The 16112-nt window shown below is 45.4% G+C and overlaps 1 protein-coding gene across 2 annotated transcripts in view; it reads right to left on the bottom strand.

Moving 5' to 3' along the window:
* Positions 1–16112, bottom strand: part of LOC143903741 (uncharacterized) — a 137074-nt gene that overhangs the window by 34940 nt on the left and 86022 nt on the right. The window lies entirely within an intron of this gene.

The following is a 16112-nucleotide window of genomic DNA, read 5'->3' on the forward strand; positions in this document are numbered from 1 at the left end:
TCGCGACTATACAATGTGCAATCGGTAGCGGAAAGGCATGTATTATTAAGAGATTGCACCTAAAAGGCTAAAAAATACACCTTTTCGTACATTTTTTAATGACAAAATTTTACTTTTCATGTGAGTTTTTTGTTCAATGAAATATATTTAAACAGAGAACAATATAAGATTTATTTAAAAAAGGTAAAAGAATAACAGCGATCCTCGACGGACTGTTGTGTGCTACAAGATAGCCGTATGCAGTATCTCAGGTATGTTCTTTCTATTTTCTTTTCTTATTTATATGAAATAAAAGATTTCAAATTGATTCTTAAAGTAAATGGAAAAAAAATAATAATAATAATGAAGAAATCTAGTCTTTGCCGATTTAAAAAAATTGATTTTTCACAAAATAGCAATAATTAGAAATTAAGATTTCGATCTTTTAACTGAAAAAACTGTGTTTCTTTTATTATAAAAGCCAAGACGAATATAAAAAAATTCTAACGACAAAGATGAGATTATTCTAAGAGACTACAGAAAATTTCAATGAAATCGATCGAACACTTTTCTGTAACTTTTTAAGGCGACCAGTTTTATCTCGAAAATCCTTTATTATCTCATTTCTGATTCGAACAACTTTTTATTTTATTTCCCATTTGTATATAAATCTCTCATCGATTCTTAAAATAACGTTTGTCTCTTGTATATTCTAAGTAATTCTGCGATATAAGTATATAATGTTCTCGTGCGACATATTTTGCGTAGAAATAATTAGAATTGATGCTACTATGTAGGTAATGCTGGTTTATTTGCAGAAAATATGTGTCATTTATATTAACTTCGCTACAGCCATCCATAAATTGCTTTTTTTATAGTCGCATCGCGCCTTGGATGTACTCGCTGATATAACTCAGTTGAATATCGTGCTAATTCCAGGGTTGATTTCATCATTGATATACTGCTTCCGCATATCAAGCGGGATGATCTTCCCGCGGATGAAATCGCAAGAAATTCAACAGAACAAAGAAAGTAACCATTCCGGGCTTTATCTGCCGGACAATAATACAATTTTCATAAATTCAAATCTCAAGCTTCTGTCATAAATTTAAATTCTCCCAAACACCATCGCGAGAATCATCGTGATTTCGGCGAGAATAACGTCGGGGAGAGGGAGGGGAAGGGGGGGACAAGCGTGGAAGAGCGTTCTCACGATTACAGGAAGCAACCCTTTGCCGCGCGAACGCGCCGCGAGGACCGAGGGCATGCGTGTGGCGGGGGTGCTATGTCCATTACGCTTATTACAACCTCCGACCGCCCGCCCGCCACCGCCGTCCTTTAACCATCCGCTCCCTCGACCCGCCGCCACCCACCCTTTTACGTGGATGAACATCGATCGACACACGACCTGGAATAGTCGGCTGCGCCAGTCAACGCGCCAGGTAACTAAATTGCCCTCGTTCTCGTCGTCCCGAATTTGGTTAGACCGAACATCGAAACTTCGATAATGTCCGGGCACTTTCCTGGCGGGAACCGCCAGCCCGTCGATAGTCGGACACGTTCCCGCGGTTAGAAGCTACCTCTCCCTTCAGTTAATTTAACGGCAACTCTTTTTAACGTTAATTTTCGAGTTGCGCCGTCTTGTCTGCTCCGCGTAAACGTCGCGAAGTTAATGCCAATTATGTATAAAAATCCATGTGGTATGCAAATTTTGTATATAAATTAGTATTAATGTAGCGACAGCATGTTCTAATTATTCCTAAGCGAAATAAGTTACGGGAAGATTCTATTTTTTTTCTCGTTAAACAAAATCATTTTAAAGACGTATAAAGAGCAAACATTATTTTGAGATTTGACAGGAGATCTATTCGAATGCAAGGTAAAAGATCGCGCGCATTCGACTAAAAATGAAACAAATTAATTTTGGGCCAAACCCTTTAATCATCCTAATGGCCTGGCTTATTTTGCAGCTTACCAATAAGATATGGAAATATTACGAGTAACTATTTAAAAATAATCCTATCGTAACAATATCCCGATTTTGCTCTACGTCCCAGCCGTCGTTTCCCAGCCTTTTGTCTCTCTCTAAAATCGGATCGGTTTTCCCGGACTGCAAAGAGCACCCTTTCGACTACCAAGATCGACGCGAGTCGGAGACAGGCGGGAGAACCAGGAAGAAGAAAGCGGGCACGAAACCCGATCGTTGTTTACGCAGTGCGTCGTAACCCTCCCCCCCCCGTAAGCAAAGCGTCCATCCATCCATCCATCCACCCATCCATCCATCTATCCATCCATCGCTCCGAGCAAACACACACCCCCGCTGCCGCCGGTATCCTAAAAGCGATATTTGGTTCCTGTAAGCCGCGTATCTTCTTGGAGTTGCGTTCGTAGGTAGATCCGAACGAGCGCGTACGTATCCCCCCCTCGTTTCTTCGAACGAAGATTCGACGTGAAGTCGCGAGAAGGCATTGTACGAAGCCGTCGCGAGAAGGCATTGTACGAAGCCGTGTTGCGCAACGTAAACGGCAACGAACCTCGCGCACGAACCGATAGTTTATATCCGTCGAGTATTTCGCACGAGTTACCGCGTAATCATTGTTCCCTGTACGGCCAAGCGATCGCGCGTTGGGAAGAGATTAAGTTGGGAGTCGGGGAAAGTTGGTTCTTATTCCCCCGCGCCATTCGAGGAACGCGTCCTATCGAGTAAAAAGAGAGAAAGAAGAAGACAAAGAGAAAGGAAGACGAGGAAAAGGGAAAAGAGAGAGGGAATAATAATTGCGAGGAGACGCGCGGAGATCCCGCTGGCAGGGGCGCGGCTCCTGATTGCTGTCGCATTGTGCACCGCCTTGTCTCACAACGAGGACCCGGGCAGCATTGTCGCGTACACCGTACGTCTGAATACGTCGGCAGGTCGGCTACGAATAACGTGGGAGGAACCGCGAGGAGAAAGACGCACGAGGAGGCACGGGAGGGTGTGCTGCAGGGTGCAGGATGACGACGCGGGGGAGGGGGTAAAAATTAAACCCCGGAGACAATGGGTCAAGCGTCCATAGAATCGGAAACACCAAACACGCCCTTGCCCTTCTGTCCTCTCTCGTTTTTTTTTCTTCTCTCGGAGTCCCCTCATCGTCGTCCCGCCCGCGCCGTCCCGATTATGTGGAGTTCGGAGCGACGTGGGTCGACATTGTCGCCCGCGTGTACGATGACGTTTAATATCGATATTGCGTTCGCGCGTTTCAGAGGCGGCAGGTGAGCCGAAGAATATACGAACTTTTAGAAAAATACGAATTAATAAAGGCGCGTAATAAGATTCATCGATTGCGACGCGAATGACAATTTGTATCTGTATTTCGCTCGTTGCCCTTTTCGCAAACAAAACGCGCTGTTTTTATGCGATGAATGAGTCTAAGTGACAACACATAATCTGTATCGCGTTTTCAAATGAGCCATTATTCTTCTCACCGATGCGTTATTTACGTAGCTTTGGCAGCAGTTTGATTCCAGTGTGACTTTTTGGAGTTGAAACTAATTTAACACATTAGTGGTCAAATGCCCACTCCGGTGATGTCTGTCAGCTGCGAAATTGATGCCAATTCGAGACGATACGACACCAAAAGTACTCAAATTGTCTGTCGAGCTATGTTCAAACGTTGCTCGGTATGAGCTATTTAAATCCATCATTCGCGATGCGCTCAATGACGCAGATGCACCGACCCATTCACGTGCTACGTGTTATTTTATTTCATAGCCTCTCGCGCCCCTTATGGTGTCTCGCCCGTCGATGTGGCGTATTAAACACGAATGGACGGCGAGATCGGCGCGGCGCGTGGTGTAAATGGAACGGAGACAGGGAGAGGAGCGCGCAACGAAAGCTTCGCGTACATTATTGCAACGGTGATGAGGAAAGACAACCAGTAGGGACAGGAGCACATACGTGCGTGCGTATCACACGCACACAGACGCGCTATTTCACTACGCGCAATGTGGACACAGTCAAGGTCCAGTGATCGGCTGATTGATTGTCTCTACGGGGGTCGCTATTTAGGGGTATCATCGTGAACCGGATGACAGAGGCGCTCGCTCGCCGTCCGGAGGGGCAAACCAGATCCATTGGAAATTTAACAAATGGCAAAGATAGAGGTCCACTGTTTTATTTGTTAAGTTACGTGACGACACGCGCGACGAGAATCTCGAGAATAAGTCGAGTCGCGTTTTCTATAAAGACGCAAGAAAAATTGTTAAAAAAAAAAGATCCATTGAAGCTATTGATCGTGATAAGTCCAAGTCTTTTTGGGAAAGATAGATTGTTTTAGGCAAGAATGTTACATTGCAAATATAGCCGTCACAAGCGCAACTACGTGCGCAGCGATTTGTCTGCAATTAATGCGCATGAAGGGTGACGCGGACGAAGATGTCATTTAGTCGACGACGACGACGACGACGACGACGATTGCCTCGGTCATCCAGTACTCAATTGGTGTCCCCCCATCGTTTCCGATCATACGGAGGAAATCGCCCTCCTTTGGCTTTAAATCGGGTCACCGGATATGTACTCGAAGGACTATAATGGGGACGAAAGCTGAAGGGAGAATCGAGGAATGCGCGAAAGGAAAGAACTACGAAGGGTGAGCAGGAACACTCTGGCTGTCGGGCGAACATTTGGGGAAGAAAGTGTAGGATAATTTTGTAAAATTTCAAGGAATTTTTTGGTGGGGGTGGTAAACAGGATGTAGCTACGTTAGCTCTATAGATTTCGCGTCATTTTATCTGGATTTGTTTCAAATGATATCGGGTCAAGTTATCAATAATTATCGCTAACCTTCATTGGAAATGATTGCATTTCCTCCCAGTTTGCAATTGTACTTTGGGAGATAATAACGCAAAATATTTAAAAACTTCATGATTCTAAAGATCGGACATTATTTATCTCTTCATCTTCGATTATTGTCTAGGATTCGTAGTTGTTCGTCAGCATTTGTCGTACAAATAACCGAAATACTGTGAAAATTACTTTCTCTTGAAAATCGTAGGTTAAAATGAAGCAATTTGCAGCACGGAACAAGAACAAAAAAAAAATACTGGCAGGAAGAACAACGCCCTTTCCGTAGAAGGCTAGATGACAGCCCTGATAGAGAGGGCGAGCGAAGAAAACGAGCGTTCCATCATCAGAAATTAATGCAGGGTGACACGGGGTGGCGTTGCTATTGTCCCGAATTCCTAGCTCGGTACCACCAGCAGCAGGCAGTCCGTACAGTAACCGAAGGGAGGAACGCGAATGCGAAAAAATTCAGATGTGAAATTTTCATTTCCGTCGCGGCCCACCAGCTCGGAAGAAATACTTCCTGGACGGGGTGAGATTCGCAGAAACGAGGGCGCGTAAATGTTGATGGTGCACTCACTCACTCACTCATTCTCTCTCTCTCTCTCTCTCTCTCTCTCTCTCTCTCTCTCTCTCTCTCTCTCTCTCTCTCTCTCTCTCTCTCTCTCTCTCTCTCTCTCTCTCTCGTTTTCTTTGCCTTCGTTGACATACATTGTAATCGCCTATGACTTTCGCATAAGAATGGATTCAAGATTCGCAAGAAGAGTTTTTTCTGACCGTTGATTCGAGGTAATTTTTGTCTTGTTACACGTAATTTTATAAAAAATAATAAATTTTGTCATTGTAAATTGTGCAATACCATCGTTGATTTAGAAACTTATTGAAAGGAGAATTTTAATTCGATGTATCTGCTTTTGAAATGACAAGATATATAGCAAAATTGTGTGTGCATACATTATGCATGCAACACCCTTCAGCTAATTTTTCTTCTATTATATATTTGATGAAAAAGATAATCCATAATATCTGAATATTCTCTACATTGTTGTTAATGAAAAACAGTAATATATAATCTTATGTTACATTTAAAAATAATATTCAACATAAATATAATCTTTAAATATATTTAATTTATTAATTTAATATAATTGAAATATTTTTTTTATTGATAAATTAAAATTTATTTTATTATATTAATATCTATATTTTCATATATATATATATATATATATATATATATATATATATATATATATATAAAATAGAAAATAAACGAGTCGGGTAGAATTGTGTTCGTTTGTCATTATTCTTAAAAACTACTCATGAAGATGATTAACTTTTAATCGAAGCGAGCGACTCGTTCTTTCATAATTAATACATCGAGAATTAGCGTAAATGTCCAAATTTTCATTATTAGGCAAGCTTACAACATCACGTACTTGCATTTGTCGTATCGCAACGAAGAGAAATTTTTGTCGACGCGGGTACCGGCGATGTTCCACGTCGTCCTGCGTGTCCCCCCGTTTGCGGCGGTATCCGGTGAAAACTTCGACTTGGGTAACTCGATGTAGCGGTTCGGCGCACCGTAGCGGCGGATCACCGGAAGCTTTTATTGTTTTACAAGTTTACTGCGATTGTCCCGGGATCGGCCGGCCCCACCGACGGCCGATTCGATTGCCTCGAGGACGACCACCGCATTTTCCGTCAAGACTTTTCGCGTGGCTGCCCACGTACCGTCCCGAGGAACGGTCGCTTCAGACCGTATTCACACACGCCGATTTAAGAAAATGAAGAACCCTAAAATCTCTCTATCGGCCGACTCTATTTCGCGAGAGCATCTCTACGGCAAAACTTAAAACCGTTTTTGGGAAAAAAATGCAAGCAGTCTTAAAATATAAATATTTTTTTGTATGCAAACTGTCTTAAAACATATATATTCTTTTTTTTATTATTAGCGGTAAATTAAGGGGAATAATGAAGATTTTACTATATTGACACGTTGACAGCTGTTTAATTATATGTAGTTAGCAGCGATTTATGACACGTCTTATAGTGAGATTCACGCGCGCGCAAGACTCGTTAGAATCTTGAACATTCAAGAACCACGCCGGAAAATAATCCTAAACGTCGTTCCTCGCGATACGGCGCACGCGCGCGCGTGTACGCCCTGCCTAAATTATAGACGTGATTAAATGAAGATAATATCGCGGAAACGCGACGCAAGAATGAGTAACGCGAGCGCGGGATCGTCTTCTTGCCGTCTCGACTCCAGTCGAGGCGGCACTCCCACGGGAGATCGTTAACGTGTATGTATATGGGGTTGACATACAAACATACGGGTGGTGTTGTAATTAACCGCAATCATTGACGGTAAACATACAGCGGTTCGCCTCCCGCGGGACGTCGTTGACCGAGGCGAACCGGACGAGCACGCTCCCGGTTGCCGCGGCATAAGGAGCGCACCGTATTCGTGATCAATATTTATGACCGAAATCCAAGGGTGAATCCACGACGCCGCGCCGCGCCGCGCCGTGGGCATACAGCCCGCACATATCGCGTTTGTGTGCTCGTGCCGTTACGAGAACCGCGGTCAATATTTATGATTGGTAGCATCCCGATTGATATGTACGGTTGGCCGACGCGCGCGCATGTGCGCTCTTTAATGAGCGTTGCGCTCTCGTCAGGGAGCTTAACTCCGTCGTGTAATAAAATGTCGAGTACATCGGAGAATAATCGAGAGCTCTCGTAGACCGAGGGTCCGGTAATAACTTCTCACAAGCGGGTTTAAGTAGAGAAGTCCTCTACCACTCAGTGATTTTCTCAATAATTAATAACAAGTTAATTAATAAAGCTCTGAGATGAGCGTGTGGGCACACATCGGGCACGCTCCTGACGCCGCGCGCGCAGCAATCGCAACTGGCGTTTAATGCTATCTTTTCCTAGCCGTTGATTCGCAAATCTTTCTTAATTAATTTCTCATTAATTATTGAGAAAATCGTAAAACAGTGGAGAACTTTTCTATTCGGTTTAATCCGCTCAGATATATACGGTTGTTACTGAACCTCTGTAGAATGTAGGTCGAGAAGCATAATACGGAATTCCCTGGCGCGACGATACAATCTTGCGGAAACAGTGCGAAACTGATAGTTTGATTCTGATACAAAATCAAAATATGAATATAATATAAATATAATAAATATAAATGTTATATTATATAAGAAAATATGTAAAAATATTTGTAAAATGTAAATATCTATATCGAGCTGGGGTACTTTTACCCTACAACAATATAAAAAAAAAATACATGTAAGAAGCATCGGGCGAGCGAATTTCAAGAAAGGGTGATTTTTCCTCGGTTCCGCTCTCCCCCTCGTGCTCGCCCCGTGACGACGCCGCGACGTCGGCGTCGCCTAAGCATCGCTCGCGCGTCGTCTTAACGCCGTCGCGTGGCATGTGCGCGCGCGCGGGCACGCGCTTCTGTAACACGGGCGATGCGTGTGCTCGGAAACGCACCCCGCCTCGCGCTAAAAGCATATCTGTGTCGTCTCGTGAATACACGCGGGGTTAACGGCGGCGGGGGTGAGTGGGAGGAAGGGAGGAAGGGAACGCGAGGTCTCCCCCTCAAGGTTTTCGGTTCGGGTCGGCCGACGCTCACTTTTCCTCGCGCCGGACGCGCCACTTGGCCAACTCGGCGCGGCGGCGTGGATCGTGGATCGTCGAAGATCTAACGAAGACCGAAATGCGCTCCTCGTAAACGCGCGTTGCGATTCAATCCGGTTGTATTCGTAAATACGAGACGTGTTAGCGCGTAATGTCTTAAGCCTCTTGTAGCAGGATTCACAATCGAAAAAATGATTTAGTAATTTATAATTATCATCTTAAGATGATAAGAAGACAATCGGCTGTTTCGAGGCATGATAAATTTTCATTATTTTTTTCTAATGTAACGGCAAGCAGTAAATTATTCGTATGTGCAACTGTAGCCACATATCACGAAGGTAAACGTACGAGGGGTACAATAATATTGGACGGAAAATGACTCTGACATCGGACTCGTAGAGATGATCGGACTGCAAAGGGATGTTTAATCTAATGTAATCTAAGATGCTTTCAGTCGGTTCCCCCCGCTCTTAGGCAAGTGTGCGTATTCATCGAGCAGGGGGGAACGCGCGAGTACGGGGAATCTGTCTCTGTCGCGAGTTTCTCTCGGCGCCGATACTTGTATGCACGAGGGCGCATCGGTTCATGCCCATATGGCTGGTATACATGCCGATTATTACATTACGTATGTAGGACCGAAAATTATAGTCAAGGTGAGGGGACACTGATGCCAAGTTGGTCCCCGTACGAGTCGACCTAGGGAGATATTATTCTCTTTTGGACGCGTTGCTGTAACGAGACCGCGATATAAACGATATTCTGCCAACCGAGGCATGCGCGCTGAAAAAATTAAATGTCGGCAAACACGGACTTGTTTGTGAAGGAAAAATTGCGCGATAGGTGAGAATTATGAATTTTTAACTTTAACACGTGGCCCCGCGATTTTATCTCAAACTACGAATCCATTATATCTACAAAATATATATGAAGCAGTTTGTGCTTTATCATAGTTAATAGGAAAACATTTTTAAGAATAGTAAAGGGTATACAATTATAGATTTATCTTGTAAAATGGCACTCATTTTATTCCGATTTAAATGAAAATTACTAACTTTATTGCTCCAGTAGAAAATCGCTTTAATTCATGAGGTAATAATATTAAAAAACATGTTCTCGGATTTTTTCCAGCAATATCATTACGTTATTTTATCTACATATCGGAGCAAAAAATATAAATTTTAACAGTCATTCTCTGTTCTAATAAGTACCTACTCTAATAAGTACGAGTGATCTGTAATAAGTGGCATAACACACATCCATCTAACGCCGGCAAGATTGAATTCATTCGACCGCACTTTCCGCCCTTGTACGCTTACGCGTAGGGGGTGTCCGCGCAACATTGCCCGGAGAGTGTTCGAGAGTAGAATCGGCCGCGGAGAGAGGGGGAGGGGAACAGAAACATAAGAGAGAGAAGGAAGGAGGGGAGAGAGAGAGAGAGAGAGAGAGAGAGAGAGAGAGAGAGAGAGAGAGAGAGAGAGAGAGAGAGAGAGAGAGAGAGAGAGAGAGAGAGAGAGAGAGAGAGAGAGAGATAGTACATCGTGATTCTGATTAAATCAGCATTAGAGCGTAGCCGCGGACTTTCCCGTCGCACCCTCTCTCACGAGTCGTCTCACGACAATGACACCAAATGTCGACCTCGAGACCTCGGACCCCCGCGGGACGGTGGAGCTTTAATCACGATTCTCCGGGCGCGCCGCGCAACGAGCGCGCGCTGTTACTCCAGCAGGTGCCCCGACCTGCCCCCTCCGGGCTCTCTCTCTCTCTCTCTCTCCCCCCAGCTCGAGCTCCCGTTTTCTCCCCCTTACCTCTCCCCCTCTCGCTCTTCGCGCTCGGCTTCGATTTCAATTGGCACGAGGAGCATGTTGCACTTTGCGCCCGATCGCGGTGACAGCCGGCGGGCCGCTCTCCTCGATCGCCTTCGCTTTTGTGCGACGCGTCTGTATGCACGTGCGGAGAGACTTTTGATGTCGCGCGACTCTCGAGTGCCGAGAGATGATGACCGGGGATCGAGAGAATAATTGAGGTATTTCGGCGGCAAGAGGAGAGAGCGGCACGCGAAAAATAGCAGTCGAGAGGAGGCTCTCGCCTCTCAATTATCACGACTGAATTTTTTAAGTCATTTCCAAATTTTTTTTCACAAATCGCGCGAAATAGCTGTATCTCGAAGAATAAAATGATCTGCTGCTGATTTGAATGTTCATCTGACGAATACATTTTGCATATTTTTGCTTGTTCTATAATTTATTAGTATTTGAGGACAATGTGCATATAGATTTATTTCAACATTTTCTAAAAAATGTAAGGAAAAACCAACAATATTATTTAAAAAACGAAAAAAAAACACATTAAAATTACTATAATGTGTTTCATTTTTTCGATACTGGGATGTAAAAATCACCCAGGCACCCGTTACCGGGTTAAGATGTATATATACTCTAATTAATATTTTAATTTCAATTTTACCTTTTTTATCGACAGACATTTCGACGTTCATTCCAGGAACACAATTTTTACAAAAAGACCATTCTTTAAACCGTCAATAAGATCAATATAATTATCGTTCACATATATCTTCACAGTGAGAAAAAGCCATCCGCTCGCAAACGAAAACGAAACGGCGAAAATTTGCACAGTCCCCCTTTTCGCCCTCATCCCTCTTGGAACGCTGCACCTTGCGCGCGAGGCGAGAAAGAGAAACAAAAATATTATTCCTACAAGCGCCGACCCCCATAGAGGACGTCGTCCCGAATTTTCGATCCCCTTATCCCGTCGATTCGATATCCCTCCCTGCGTAGCGTCACGCCGGCCGACTACGCTCGGTGATTCGGCGACGTGACGGTTTTACGTCGTGGCTCGTTGCGCCTCTGCGAGACGCCGAAATTGAATTTATTATCCGCCGCTACGCCACGGCATCGGCGCGGCGACGTTTGCAGCGACTTAATCGAATCTAACCGGACGATAATCGAACCGGACCGGTTACTTTCGAGGGAGAGGCGAGCGGCTCCGCGAACGGCCACCGTACCCGTACGTTGCGATGACGCCGTAACCATTGAAATGTGTTTTACCCGGCGGGCTCGCTGCGGTCGCTGCCAATAAGAATTTCACCGCGTCGCGACGTCTCCCGCAAATTCGCCGAAAAAGTATCTGTCGCACAAGAATACTCGACTATCTGTCTTTTCGCCTCTTCTCTTTTTTTTTCTTCCATCAACGCCTTCTCGCGACTGTCTCGCGAAAGAAGAAGCTTAGTCCGAAAAGACGAGCGGGGACGATCCTTTTGTTTTGTAAAAAAAAATCGACTTATCGAACGCCTATCCCTTGACACTCATCGGAGCATCTGTCCCGCTTTTCCGCAGTTGTCATTTTCCATCGAATTCTTTCTCCCTCGTTGTCTCTGTCTTTCCAATACCTGCGAGTAATTTGTATAATTATGACAACTCTATCAGCGGCAGGATCGGCGTGCCGTTCGGCCCGCACTTTGCCCGAACGACGCTGATCCGATCGTTACCCAACTTCGACAGGGCTGCGATGCGCGTTTAAGGTCTTACTTTCAGTAAATCTTCGAATTAGTAGTCGCCGTCGTGGCCGCGATGCAAGATAACGTGGATGTAGATGGCCAGGTAGATTGAGAGACCGACGAGACGCCGAGAGGACGAAAAGGGGGAAGAGGGGAAGGGGGGACGTAGAAGAGGGCCAGGGCGTAGGGTACGAGCAGGGAAGAAGCGTATCCGGAAAGAGGAGAGAAGAGCGACCGGTCGGGTGACGTGGCAGATGCGAGTCCTCGATACGGGGACTACCCTCTTCTGCCGTCGCGTCGCCTTCTCGGAATCTCCGACTAAAGGCCCGTCCGTCTCGTACGTCGGCGATGTCACGGAGGCTGGTGAGCGCGCGAGATCTTTCGAGATCTGACGCGAAGGGGTCCTGGGTGGCACCTTAGGTGACGTCCCGCATTTACCTCGGACCGTGCCGCGATCTGACGAAAACACAATTCCGACAAATTCGTAGCAATTCGCTCGTTTCGTCGAGTCGCGCTTAAAGGGGACGGAACAACGTGGCGTTCGGCACGCTTCATTTTCCGAAACACTCGATTTCAATAGCAGTAGTATATACCACGCGAGAGACGAGAGGCCCCGTTTGTATTCCGGAGATATTCTAGCGCGAAAATGTGGCTACGCAAGTTGCGATAAAAATTAGACGTCTCGAGTCGTTGGAGATGTGCGAATCAAGGAGTTTTGATGTCGAATAGAATCGAATCGAGTCGTTGAAATATAATTTTTTATTGACAATATAATTGTTGAGATTTAGATTCAGATTGAATTTTAACATGTATAGATAATAAGAAAATATTTTGTATCGGAAAATAATATTGATTATAATGATTATATAATATGATTCGTGTTTGAACCAACTAGATCCAAAATTTTCGAATAGTTCAGATTCGAATCATAGAAATTCGAAATTGAATCGAATCTCATCCAATTCGATTCGATTCAATTCGTATTCGAATAGTTTGCACATCTCCACGAAACGTAACAAAAAAATACGATAATTTCCCTTTTTACTCTTCGAGCATTATTTATTGTAGCCCAAATTAACTGCGGGACATTCTTTCGTGGGTAATTTCTTCTGGTCTCTGACATAGTTTCTCCACCGTAACGTCAAGCTGGTACAAACTTCGGCGAGCGGTTGCGACTTCTAAACTTGAATATTAGCGCAAACGAAGAAAACTTTCGAGAAAAGTTTTATTAGTTAAAGAAAGTTAAAGAACGGTATACCAATCCCGAGAGACATCTCGGTAAATGTCAATCGGTTGTCGGTTAGCGCACGCAGCGTCGCACGTCGTCGCTTACGGTCCGCGTTCGGCCGCTCGTTCGTCGCGGAGGAGCATAAATCAATCAATTTCATCGCGTTCCCTTACCCGATGCACTTCGCGTTTTCATTACCGTGGGCGCGATCGCAGCCGAGCTCGCTCGTGACGTGAGCTCGCTGGAAGACGAGGCTTGCATAATAGAGGGATGCACTTAGCGTTTCGCCACGGGAAGCTCGCCGTGGCGAATCTCTTAACAAACACGCGGTAGTCTTCCATACGGCGCGGCGGCGCCCGGTATCATCTGGCGCTCCATTACGCGAGGCGTGGAATCGGCGAACAGGCGGAAGCTGTTGAGTCACTCGCGCATTGAACGCCTTTGCATATCGCTATCGTCGAGGTCCGATCGGGATTCCTCTTCCGAGACCGCCCATTCGTTCCGAATAATAATCGTGAATTCGAACATTAGACCGATTTGCGTCATCATTCGAACATTCGAATGGTTACAATTTGTCTCTTCAGACTTATATACGATTGGCAATTAAAGCATCAGTCTTTATCATTGCAGTTAATAATGAACTTGAACAAAATTTTGAAAGACTTAAGAGAACATCAGGATAGAGTACTAATTTATTCAGAAGTTACGTAAAAATATGTATCAAAGTATTGTTTTATGTATTATATGTAGATTTATACGCAACTTTCTCAGCGTATATTATACGTTTTTACATGAGATTACTCACGATGCGGTCTGCGGAAATTACGTGGTGACCGCGGCGCGTCACGCGTTCGTCCTAGATGGTTTCGATTTCAAGTAGGGTGTTCCGGTGGGAAACTAAGTTGAATTGATCGCTATATGGTACGCGGGGGAGTACGCACAAAGGGTGCAGTAATAACGCGACATTATGCTGTCTAACATGGATCATATTCCACGCATCGTCACCCATTAGGAGCGATGGCTCGACCTGGACCGTGAGACTGCGGATGGATTCGGTCGCTCCAAGATGATGCGCAGTCTTCTTCGCATTATCATAACCTCGATACCAAGCATCGTCGAGATATCCGCTTCTTGCCACGAGTCTATACATTCAGCAAATAGCGCGCGAACGATTTTGGCAATTTTCTTCGCCTCAAATGTAATACGTCTTGTCATTGTCGGGAAGATAAGTGCGATATACTTGTAAGATATGTATGGCGAAGGGCAGATTAATGGAATCTGCGAAATACAAACGCATGGCACGTTACTCGGGACAAGGTGAAAAATTGTGTAAGCTTTGTTCAACGAGCACTTAACCCGGCCTGCTACGGACCAGCGGCGGATCGTCGATCATCGAGATTTATCATGTCTTGGTTCACCTGTAACCACTAAATAGCGGTTACAGGTACCATCATTTCATCCTTCTCGGAACGAGAAATAATTCATTATCGCGGATTATTAATATTTTCCTCAATTTTGAGCATCTATCATACTTTATCGCAAACTTTATATCCGCGCGTCTGCAGATTATATGATCTCTATCGAAAGAGACGCACGTCAGAGTGTAGATGTTTGCTATTTTTTTTTAAAGCGAAAAATGACGTGTTTCACTTCGCAGAGGCTTCGCGCGACATCGCCGTAAATGAAGGATTCTCGCTCCAGAATCACGGGGATCTTTGCGATGAAAAAAATGTTGAACGTCTCGTCCATTTGCGAATAAAGAGGATCCATCCCTGTCACGGTGAGTTCCATCAATCTGTCGGAGGCGCGGACGAGAGAGACCCGGCGTGCGTCTCTCGTCCGACAGGATGTATTCGCGCGCGCCAGTGACAGCGCAGTGTGAGGATCCTCGAGAGAGAGAGAGAGAGAGAGAGAGAGAGAGAGAGAACGGGAGAATCGTCGAGAGAGTCGTCTCTCATTGCAGACGCGAGGGATATCACTTAGTGCCATCGACCCCACCCCCTCCCCACCCCGACAACCCCTCGACCTCGGCGAGGAGAGAGAAAAAAGAGGAGACGGGGGTTCCAACCGCAGGGGTCGTTGTGGAAATAAAAATATTGATGGTTCGGTTCCGGCCCACGGACGGGACAATCGGCTAATTATTCACCGACCACGCGACCGCGCCGGATATTCAGGAACGTCCGCGCGTGCACGCGCGCGCGCACATACACACGTGACGTCCCTAATTCTGTCGCTCGTGTCCCCCCCTCCCACCGCGAGCGCGACAGATCGGTCGTCGGATAACGCCCGTTACCCCGTCACCAAGTTTTCGCGTTCGCGCGCTGACTTTCGTACATGCTCGTGTATCTGCGAATTAATTCCGACTCCGCGATATGATCGACATTTATTGTTTTCGCGCTGGATCGCTCGAAATAAGGGGGATGTTCGCGAGTTGTCCTTTATTCCGCTTTCTATGAAATTCCGTATTTTTTTTTTAGAAAAATACTCCGAAATAGCCAAATGCAGTCTTATTTCCGCTAAAGTTTCCGCGCGAGTTAAACGACGAAGCCACCCTTTCTGGGAAAGTTACAGCAACTACGGTAGCTCGGTACCATACCGCAAATAATGGAAGGCGAAAGGAGTGTTAAGAGCAAAGATACGTTTGAATCGATAAAAAAGATCGACATGCGAACGAGGAAACGCGTTTTTACTCGGAGCAATCAAACGATAAAGGAAAGGATAAAAATCAAGATAAGAGACTGACGGTGGGAGGAGAGGATGTGGCACACCGATCGTTCGAGCGTTCGCGGCTTTTTCGGGGGGGGGGGGGGGGGGGGGGGCGCAAGGCGACGTTAAAAACACGGTGGATTACACGCGCTGACGCGTACGTTTAGAGAGCACCGCCCCCGCGCCGTTGCGTGCACCGAAAAGTC

The sequence above is a fragment of the Temnothorax americanus genome, unplaced genomic scaffold (genome assembly GCF_048541705.1).
Source record: "Temnothorax americanus isolate GAGA-0224 unplaced genomic scaffold, ASM4854170v1 Scaffold1, whole genome shotgun sequence".
NCBI lineage: Eukaryota > Metazoa > Arthropoda > Insecta > Hymenoptera > Formicidae > Temnothorax > Temnothorax americanus.